Raw genomic sequence first — 11,013 nt, forward strand, 5'->3', positions numbered from 1 at the left:
AACCAATGTCTCTCTTTGTGGTCAAAATCACCGCCTGTTTTTTTTGTGTTACTCTTTTCTTTTTGCTCTTCTTGTCTTTGAAGTTGATCCATTGTACTTTGATTACATGCATTGTATGTAGTAAAATACTGATAATGTTTTGGGGAAATCACAAATAAAACAGCTGTACATAATGATGCAAAACAACCCTCGTGTTCCAGTGTCTGTTTTCTTTCAAGGTCTGTTGTGTTTCTGGAAAGGAGACACATGAATTTCAGATAATTAAGATAAAGGTTTAGTTCAGATCAACCAACAAACTCCGGGGCTGAAAAATGGAGCCAACGCAGAGTGCCAAAAAACTGCAGTTCCTCTGATGGCTCCAAGAGCGAGTCAGTCCCCATAAACCCTCATGTTAAAATGTCCAACTTTACAGCAGAAATGAACATGTTTACACCCCAGTACAAAAAACAGTTTTGGTCTCTATAGCTAATTGCAGTGGTTGTGAGAACTGTACAGGGGTACATTTTTATATAACTCACTCATTCAGATGTTATTAAGGCCAAATGTTATGCATAATTAAGGGTGTGGCCGCTTTAAGTGACGTGGGGGTCGTGTGTGGACAAGTCACCACCATGGAGACATTGTTAGTTGTACCCATGACGTAACCTCAGAATCGCACTGTTAGACATAGCTGTAGCTGTTGCTATTTCAGTGTGTTTTAAATTCATTAAAGTTAATTTTGGTCGCCCCCAAAAATAATCTTGTTCAGTGTTTGGTTTGCTAAAAGTCCCTCTAAGGCAGTGGTCCCCAACCTTTTCCCTTAAGGGAGCTTTTTCTATCATCAAGTATGAAGAACACTGACACAGTGACATCTACATGTATGTTTAATATTGTATATAATACTTTACAATAATTGTACAGAGCAAGTGACAAAATGCCCAATTAACCCAAAGTTTGAACCCAATAAATGCATCACATCCATCCATTTTCTGTTGCTTATCCTGGGCCGGCAATGCTTTCCAGCTCCTCCTGGGGGACCCCAAGGCATTCCCAGGCCAGATGTGATATGTTGGGACGTGCCTGGTGCCTAGGAGGCATCCTGATCAGATGCCCGAACCACTTAAACTGACCCCTTTCAACGCGAAGGAGCAGCGGCTCTACTCCGAGCTCCCTCCGGATGTCAGAGCTCCTCACCCTATCTCTAAGGCTGAGCCCAGACCCCCCACGGAGGAAACTCAGTTTGGCCGCTTGTATCTGCAATCTTATTTGTTTAGTCACTACCCAGATCTCATGACCATAGGGCTAGGACGTAGATGAACCAGTAAATCGAAAGTTTTGCCCTTTGGCCCAGCTTCCTCTTCACCATGATGGTCCGGCGCAGCGCCCACATCACTGCAGATGCCGTGCCAAACCGCCGATCCATCTCAGACTCCATGCTACCCTTACTCGTGAACAAGAGTGAGAGAACTTTCTTGCTTGAAGCAGTACCTCTCCCCCAATCCAGAGGGGGCAATCCACCAGTTTCCCGCAGAGCACCATGGCCTGGTGCTGACCCTCATCCCTACTGCTTCACACTGTGCTGCAAACCACCCCAGTGTATGCTGGAGGTCATGGTGGGATGAAGCCAACAGAACCACATCGTCTGCAAAAAGCAGAGATGCAGTTCTAAGTTCCCTTAACCGGACCCCTTCCTCCCCCTGGCTGCACCTCAATATCCTGTCCATGAAAATCACAAACGGTATCGGTGACAAGGGACAACCCTGGCAGAGGCCAACTCGCACCAAGAACATGTTTTACTTTACGCCAAGTATGTGTACACAGCTCTTACTTTGGACATACAGGGACCAGATGGCTCGTCGCAGCAAGCCTGGTACCTCATAATACAGCTGTACCCCCTACAAGACCCCCCCAGGGACGCGATCATAAGCCTTCTCCAAGTCCACAAAACACATGTAGACTGGATGGGTGAACTCCCATGACCCCTCCAGCTGCCTTGCAAGGGTAAAGAGCTGGTCCACTGTTCCACTGCCAGGACAGAATCCAAATTGCTCCACTAGTTCTAAATTATATTCCAATTTTATTTTTGGTTTGTTCATTTGGCTGGATTTTTTTTTATTTATTTATTTTTCAATTTAATTACAACAAGTTGCTGTAATATGTGAAGCAGACACAGGTGGCAGTGCAGGTGATGCAGATGATGACTTGATAACCAGTGATGTGATTATTCTACAGGATGTCATGTTATGTTTAAAAATGTTTGGAAATTTGTAAATCCTGGTTTGCAACCCGGCATTTTTTGTATATCTCAAAACCTGGTTTTAGATTGAAAAAAAGAACATTGAAAAAATAAATTTCAAACAGGAATTTTTGATACAGCAATAAAAAGTCCTCGTTCCTTTAAACATACATTTAAATGCAATTTTTCTATGGTGTGATCACCACAAGTGAAATTTCTAACCTTAGAAAGTTTAAAAAGCCAAAAATTCAATATGGGGATTTTTTTTTTTTTTTTTTAAAGGCACCTTGTCCTTAAAAGTGGACAAGGTGGGAAATGACACAAAGCATGTACACAATGTATAAAAGTATATTCAGTTTACTTTTTTTTTTTTATTAATGTTTTGGTCAGACAATTACAAAGAAATAACTTACATTATTATAGTTACATGAATAATAATACCATACAATGTGTCCTTGTTCAGTATCTGCCCAGTCTTTTTTTTTTCTTTACAAACAAACAAAAATAAAAAGGAGTCTGCAGTCCAACAACAACATACAAATCAAGCCAGACAGCCAACACAGACCATAAATCCACAAAACAAAAAACAAAACTAAAACACAACACCCTAGGAAGTCTACATACATACACTTACATACAGTATACACATCCTGTACCTGAACCAAATAATAAAAATTATGCTGAGGTAGGTAGTGTCATCCTTTCATATCCAGCAACTGAGCTAGGAATGGGCCCCATACTTCATTAAATAGATCTTCCCTCCCAGCCACCCTATAGGTGACCCGCTCATAGCTTGCCATTGAGCTTAGTACCTCTATCCATTCCTTAAAAGTGGACAAGGTGGGAAATTTCCAGTGGTGTAAAATTATCCTACACCCTGTTATCATAGCTAAACGACACCATGATTTTAGTCGTTTTGACATTTGAACATTATCTGGTAGTAATCCCAAAAGACACAATGTGGGGTTTTTGATCAACAGTATACCAAACATCTTATTCAAGAACGAAATTATTTCATTCCACATGTCATTAGTTTTGTCACAATCGTATAACATATGCACCAGAGTTCCCACCTTTCTACTACATTTCCAACATGTGTCACTGTTTCTGAGTTTCAGTCTTGCTAATTTGGAAGGAGTCCAGTAGGATCTATTTAATATCTTATAACAAATGAGTTGTGACTGTGTTTCACGTGAGTAACAGTACCATGATGCACAGAGTTTCTTCCAATCATTTTCTGGAATCTCCCTATCTAAGTCCCTATCCCAACATACTTTCAGACCATCCAGTTTTGGCACTTGTGTACTTCTAATAAATTCATAGAATTTTGATGCTCCTCGGTTTTTATCTCCTATCTTATGTGAAATTTCCTGAATTCCAGTTGTACCATGCTGAATATGTTCTTTATTTGAGAGAATGCAATGTCTGATTTGTAGAAATCTCCAAAAATCTGAATTACACAAATTATATTTATTTTTAATTTCGTCAAAGGATCTGAATCCAACATCTCCCATCACATCCTCAAGAATGTGAATACCAGACCTAATCCATTTATCCCAAAAGAAACTCTTCTTATCTATTAACAGTTTCTTGTTATACCATATGGAGGATCTGCTTGATAAATATGGATCGACTTTCGTTATTTGATGTGCTATTCTCCAAGACTCTCTGGAAAAAGCCAGTACCGGGTCTTGGAAGGGAACCGGCCTGTCTGTTTGTGAAAGGAAGGCCTCCACAGAATAAGGATACACTAGTTGCTCTTCTATCCTGACCCACAGAGGGGTCCTTGTAGGGGGTAGATGAATTTTAGATATTCAGTTTACTTTATTGCTAGAGTATCCATCAGACCCTCAGGCTTTCTATTCGTATTAATCACACAGCTAGTTATATTGAATATACATTTATACTCACAGTGGTTTTGTTTTAACATGTGCACATACATGTCTTGGGTCAGCAGAGGGCGCTAAGATGCTGTTGTAGTCACTAGCAGCTGATTGACAGGTTTCAGGTCACTGTGTGTGAGTACGTATTTAAATACAATAAAAAGATACACGACCCCAGTTTTCCTATTTTATGTTTTGTATGTATGTATGTTTTTTTTTTTTTTTACAGTCACAACGTTAAAAGAAAAACTGGATTCTTTATGAAAGTATATAGTTCTAGACACAGACACAAGTTTGTCATATTTGATGGGAACAAAATTGTTAAGTAATGTATGATTTAGAATGTGTAATCAATATGTTTTATGCTGGAATATACAAAAATTAGTTGAAGCTGTTAACTTTCAAATACTCAGGATTGCAGTGTGCCTATTTAATATAATAAATGTGCACAAATACAGGCACTTAAAGCCACAGTTGGTAACTTTTATAAAATTAACTATTTGTCATATTTGCAGAAACTGTCACATCCACACAGCAGTGAATGAGACAAGTAATCTGTGGAATAAAATCAAACTCCTCCTCCTCATAGTGCTTCGAATGGCATTTGCAAAAATCCACTGCACGGGAACGAAAAACCAAACAAACTTAACAACTAAACAGTACACTAAAATATGTTACTGAAAACAGAATACAATACAGTGATGCAATGCAGTAACAGAATCTTGATTCATATTTGATCAGCGCTGTTTTACTTTTGACAATTTGACTGCAGTTCACGGGCAGTGATTGACATGATTGACAGCTGTGTCAGAGACATCTCAGCTCTGATTGGTTGTTTTCATTCAAACGCAGCGGATTCTTGCAGATGCCATCAGAAGCACTACAAGGAATCAGAGGAATATGATTTGTTCAACAGAATATCTATCTTACGTACCACTGCGCGGATGTAGCTCTTTTTCCACTGTCACTGAAAAGTATTTGAGATCGAACAGCTAAAATTTGATTTGTTAATTTTTACGTGAACATTCCATTATGTCCTGCCAGATGCATTATTTAGGTGTATATCTATTGTGCAATTTCATTTTCAGCAAAACTCAAAAGTGCCTTCTAGAGCTTTTTGCAGTGTCAATAGTACTGAGCAAACCGCTGTTTTTACACTTTCAGCAACAGATAAAACAGCAGTGCTTTTTTGTACTGAAGGCTGTCACATTCACTTTCCTCTTGATATTTGATTTCTTCCTGCGCTACTCATGAGAAGACAGCAGCTACATCACGATGAAAGGAAAACGAAGACAGTGTGCTTGACATGATGTACAGTACAAGATGGATAAACGTAAAATACTAAGCACTGTAAAGCTTAGATGTCTGAAAGTGTGAGAATCATTTCAGCCCTCTCTTTGATTGCAGACAAATCTGACACTTTTGTAATTTCCCTGTGTTATGACAAACCCCACCCGGGCGGCCCCTCCGAGCAGGATGAAACAAACGCTCAAGAGTTATTCGCATGAACCCCTACATGACCCAGGTCTGGTGAACAGGAGGATGACAGAGTGCTTGGCCTTGTCTGTGATGAGAGTCATCCAAACATCATTAGGACGATTTCCTCCATGTGACCCTGTAGGAGACGCCTCGCATGCAGACCTGTGGACTCCCTGGAAAGAGAGACAAACAAGGCGTGATAGTACGAGAGCAGAGGATGGAGAGAAGAAGAATGAGAGATAGAGAGGAGGAGAAATGGCCAACAGTGTTTTAATGATCCTGATTGACTCATGGAGTTCTTGAGAGCTGATATTGTTGTGATTACTGACTGAGTAGTTATAATTTGACCTTTCACATGACCAAAATGACAAGATGGTTTTGACTGCTATCAGTTTAGTGCGTATTTTCCTTTGTTTATGTTAATGACACAGCTCCTCATGGTTGGATGACTGTGTTCTCAGGCTTGAAATAAACTACAGCGAAGCAGCCATCAACACTTCCACTATATTGCACTCATTGCGGTTTTCATAATAACTGCTTCTCCCATATTAAGTCCTCCACCGACCGCCAACCAGATGCTAATGGCTCACGCTGCAGTGTGTTGATTGACTATTATCTTACTGGCTTTCACGGCTCATATAAAGACAGTCACAGTTATGGAAGAGACAGAGGAGCCAGGCGTCTGAAGTGTTGCTACAGTCACATTCCTGTATAATTACTGCACGCAGCAGTGTCGGGAAACAGCTCTGACTGTGATGTTGCAGTATGTCGTAACACTGCAACAAATCAGGACTTGATGATCACTCTGGTAAACTGCCCATACGCCCCGAAATAATTTTAAAAGACGAATGAGAAACATAAGTGCTGTTTTTATTTCAGCCAGTTATTGTAGAAGGGGTCACACATGTTGGTTTTTGAGTGCCAGTGATAAATTATTCCGAGATTTAGGGCCCTTAAATTTGAACAATTTTATACCAAACCACTGTATTTCCTTCAGAGTCTCTGTTTTTGTCTCTGTAACCCGTAACACACTAAAACTATCCACTGAAATCCAAAATATTACTTATGGATCCCCTCTACTTAAAAAATGTGTTTGGGAAGATGTTAATTTGAAGGCCAACCCAAAGTTAGTGATGCCCTGATATCCTCAACAAAAAGCCTATGGGATTTTTACATTGAATTTTGAATTATTGCAGAAAATAAGCTCCTTGGCAAACAAAAGCTTATGATACATTATGTTCAGCAAGATAATCTTTACAAATAAGCACTACCTTTATGATTTGTGAAACATAAATGCAGTTGCCAGACCAAAAAAGCCATCATTAGGCTATAACAAATTACACAACGTTTGCATAGCTTCAATGTCTGCACCGCAACTAGGCTGTAAAGCTGTTCTAAGCGCAGTTTGGCGAGATGTCACTCCATAATCTCATTCAGCCACTTTAGCAATCGCTTTTTTAAGACACAAAAAAGCTTCAAAATTTATGAGTTGGGTGTTTACTGATGTATTTTATGATGTAAATAAAAAAAAAAAAAAAAAAAAACGCTCAGATTTGTGTTAACCTCAGACCTTAATGTAGGTATCGAAATAAAAACCCAATCAAAAAACCCTTTGACTTCGAGATGATGGAACCAGGAAAAACACTACAATACTAACTCATTCCCCAAGCAGTGACCTCTGGGGCTGAAAAATGAAGCCAACATGAAGTGCCATAAACTGCAGTTCCTTGAATGGCCACTTGAGGCTGGCCCCAGAGGCCAGTCAATCCCCATAGACCCCCATGTTACAATGCCAAACATTACAGCAGAAATAAACATGTTAACAGCCTGGTACAAAAATGGTTTTGGTCTCTAAAGCTAACTCCCCCTGCATGACAACTGTACAGGGGGTGAATTTTTTTACAACTCACCCATTTACATTTTATTAAGGCTTAAAGTTATGCATAATTAAGGGCGGGCCACTATGAGTGACAGATTGCCTACCGATAATGTCCTCTGTCTCAGATAGATCCACTCCTTGCTCCTCCATGGCGCCAGCCTCTCGCTCAAATATAGTCGCTTATGGCTCCAAAAACCAAGATGGTGACAGCCAAAAAGCCAAACTTGAGAATTTAAAATGTGAGTCCACAAACCAGTGGATGATGTCACAGTAGCTACGTCCATTATTTTTACAGTCTATAATCATTTCCAGGTTTTAGGACTTATTGCTGCACCACTTTATACAAACGCCAATCCCTGTTTGGTACAGGAAACACTGGTAAACAGATAAACAGACTTTGTTACAATGCCATCAAAGAAACCTGAAGCCTCCTCTATATTTATATTCTTATATTACGTACATGTAATATATAAAAACTCAGCCAGACAAAATATATATTTCTGCAAACTTTAATTAGACCTCTAGTGTATAATTTCAGAAAAACAAAGTAATTTTTTTGCTCTTATGTAGGAAAACGATGTCAAACAAAAAATTAATCATACTTTAAAATGTGTACTGAAGAAAATTTTAAGTTATTAGTCAAAGGATAAGGCTGGAGTTATTCTATATTTTTGTTGCTGCCATAAACCCAATGGAGAGATCACAACCATAGGCCTTTCCTATTTCCCAGTTTATATATCATCGATTCCTTCCCTTGCCCCCTCTCCTCGAGTCTTCGCCCCAGTCACCGGAGATGCCAGTTTTTATATGTCAGGTGCTGAAAAGACTTCCACAAAGGCTACGCCAATGTATCCTCTGTTATAGGTCCTCTGGCAAGCCTTCTTGCTCCTCGAGACGCACTTCAGGATCTGGGACATCCTTTAAGATGGAGAACTGAGGCTGATTTCCAGGTCACGAGCTGGAGGAGAGCAGACACGAGAAGGCACAAACTGAGAAATGGGAAGGGCCCCATCAATGTGTCAGTCCATCTCTCAATACTTCCTACCCTGTCTGTGGCACTTAGCGCCAATCTTTTTTTAAAAATAGCCTGTACGATTTTCTTAAAGAGCAGGTCAATGTCGTTTTAAGCCAATGTCACTTTATGAGGAGTAAATAGTGCATTTGTTGGGGACTATTTACAGCAGCGGATTAATACTCATCGGATGGACAAGTATTTCTGGCCCAGCATGGTGTATGTAGAATCGTTCAACCCCAGAAGGGAGTCACCTCCAGTGTTTCTGTCTCATCTTCACATCACCATTTACCAGTGCTGTGCAGCTTTTCCCAGTGGAGGAGGAGTGTTTCAGTGAATACGCTTCTTGTTCCTCCAGCCAAGCGTCCGACATCCACAGCTGTTGCGGCAGACAAATGGAGAAGGAGTTGAGTCTTCAATATTACATTTAAATTTATGCCTCCTGTTTCTCACAGTTAATCAGGCTCAAACTCAAATAGCCTGCCATTTTTATACAATAAATGAAATGTAGTAACAAATATCAACTGCACACACACACACGCACGCGCACACACACACACACACACACACACACACACACACACACACACACACACACACACACACACACACACACACTTCTCTTGCATGCCTGCTCTAATTCTTCACTAAAGCTGTGAAACAGAGCCAGAGCACTGTAAGTCTTAATACTGATCAAAGCCTCTTTAGATGTTGGCAAATAGAAGATAACCCTTTCTGTCTCTGTAAAATTATTACCACACCAACCAGCTGAGCAGATGCTGGTTGTTATCTGCTGCAGATGCTGCTGGGTTTTGATTTTCATAGTATAAACTTTATCCACAGCAGTTTAAATGTGGTGTAACGAGTCTCTTGTGATTCCAAATTTCCTGAACTTCCATTTCAAATAGACTCTTTTGATTTCAAGTATTGACACATTATCACCTTATAAAATGCCTTGTGGTGTTAGCAAACAGTTGCCTGTTTATACATCCTGCAGTCACAGAGCAACAGTGTTATTAATGTGGAGTTGTGTTTGTGTCCATCTGGCAAATTTGAGTCCAGTGTTCACTGTCTTTTAGCTCTGTTTTGGTCTCCACCAACTCTTCAGAAGAATATTTGGCTCTGTAGCTGTTAAGTGCTCTATTATGTCCACCAGCTAGTTGCCGAATTTTTCTGTGTGTTGTTTGGAGCTAGGCACGTCGAGTACAGTTTTTTTCCTGGTAAAAAAAAAGAAAGTTGCCTGCTGTATCCAAAATGTGGCTGTTGAGAGAAATGATAAGTTAAAAGATGCTAAAATGCTCTGTGCAGCTGAGGGGACTCGATGTGTCAGGTGGTAATGGTCTGTAGGTGACCCATTGTTGACATAAAAATATTTAATAGTGCAGCTTTAACTGGTTAAAAGGATAAGGGAAAAAAATGTTTCCACACTGTATGACATTATGTTCTGTATGGTCTCTGATTCCAGCTACATAACACAATGTTATTATGACTGCAGTAGTAAATCAAAGTGAAACATTCTAGATGTTTTGACAATAGGTGTTGGGCATTCCCCCATTCAACGTGACAGATTTGGTACTTTCAGAAGGAAATAACTGAAGTTCTTTGGGTGTGAACAGTTTATTTATCCCCATTAGCTGATGTTTTTGTGACCAAAGAATCTTCCAAGGGTCCACAAAAAAAGGATTCACAACATAGTACATTGTTTGTACTTCCTTTCAGTGTCAGCCAAAAGTTGGGCCACTTTTTTTGCCTCACTTTGTTGCACTGTGAGTGTTTTTAAATCTCTGACTCTCTTTTTTTCATTTCCAAACATGCATATTTGCCAGTAAAATGCATAATAAATAACCTCTTAAATATACTCAGTGCCAAATTCGGATCCATCTCATGACAAACAGCTGACCAGTTGGCGTCATCCACATCCTTCATAAAAAAAACTACTGACTCAGAATGCTTGTATAACCTTTTGAATGTAATCCGACTGGCAAGTTATGATCACTGAAACCCAGAGCTACTGATACTTTAAAGCAGTGCTCAGTAATATTGGTAAAAAGGTGATGCATTTTGATGACGTTAGTCCATTTGTGTTTGTGCTGGTTCTTGTTGGTAGTGTAATAGTTTTTGTGAGGTTGCAGTAGCTATTGCCAGAGGCTTCTTAAGCTGACACACAGCTGATCAATCAATGTTTAAATCACCTACAGAATATGCTTCTCTGTTCTCATCTCTAAATTTAAATCCAGCATTTCACAAATTAAGTCTTAGTATCTCATATCCACACTAGGTGGCCTATAGCAGCAACTAACAAGTAGAGGTTTAGTGTGGTAGGTGAACCTGTACCAACAGAGCATCTGTAGCCCCTTTCCCATTGGACCAGCTAACCACTGACACCCACTAACAGGTGGCTTTTGTATTTAATGGGAAAGGTTACAATCAGCATTCATTCCCAAGACAAATGACTCCACAGCAGCCATGGGTATTTGTTGGCTTCAACTCCAATCAGTTCCAATTGGCAGTGATAGAAATACGACATCCGGATGGACGCATTACT

The sequence above is a fragment of the Epinephelus moara genome, chromosome 16 (assembly GCF_006386435.1).
Source record: "Epinephelus moara isolate mb chromosome 16, YSFRI_EMoa_1.0, whole genome shotgun sequence".
In the NCBI taxonomy this organism is placed as follows: Eukaryota; Metazoa; Chordata; class Actinopteri; order Perciformes; family Serranidae; genus Epinephelus; species Epinephelus moara.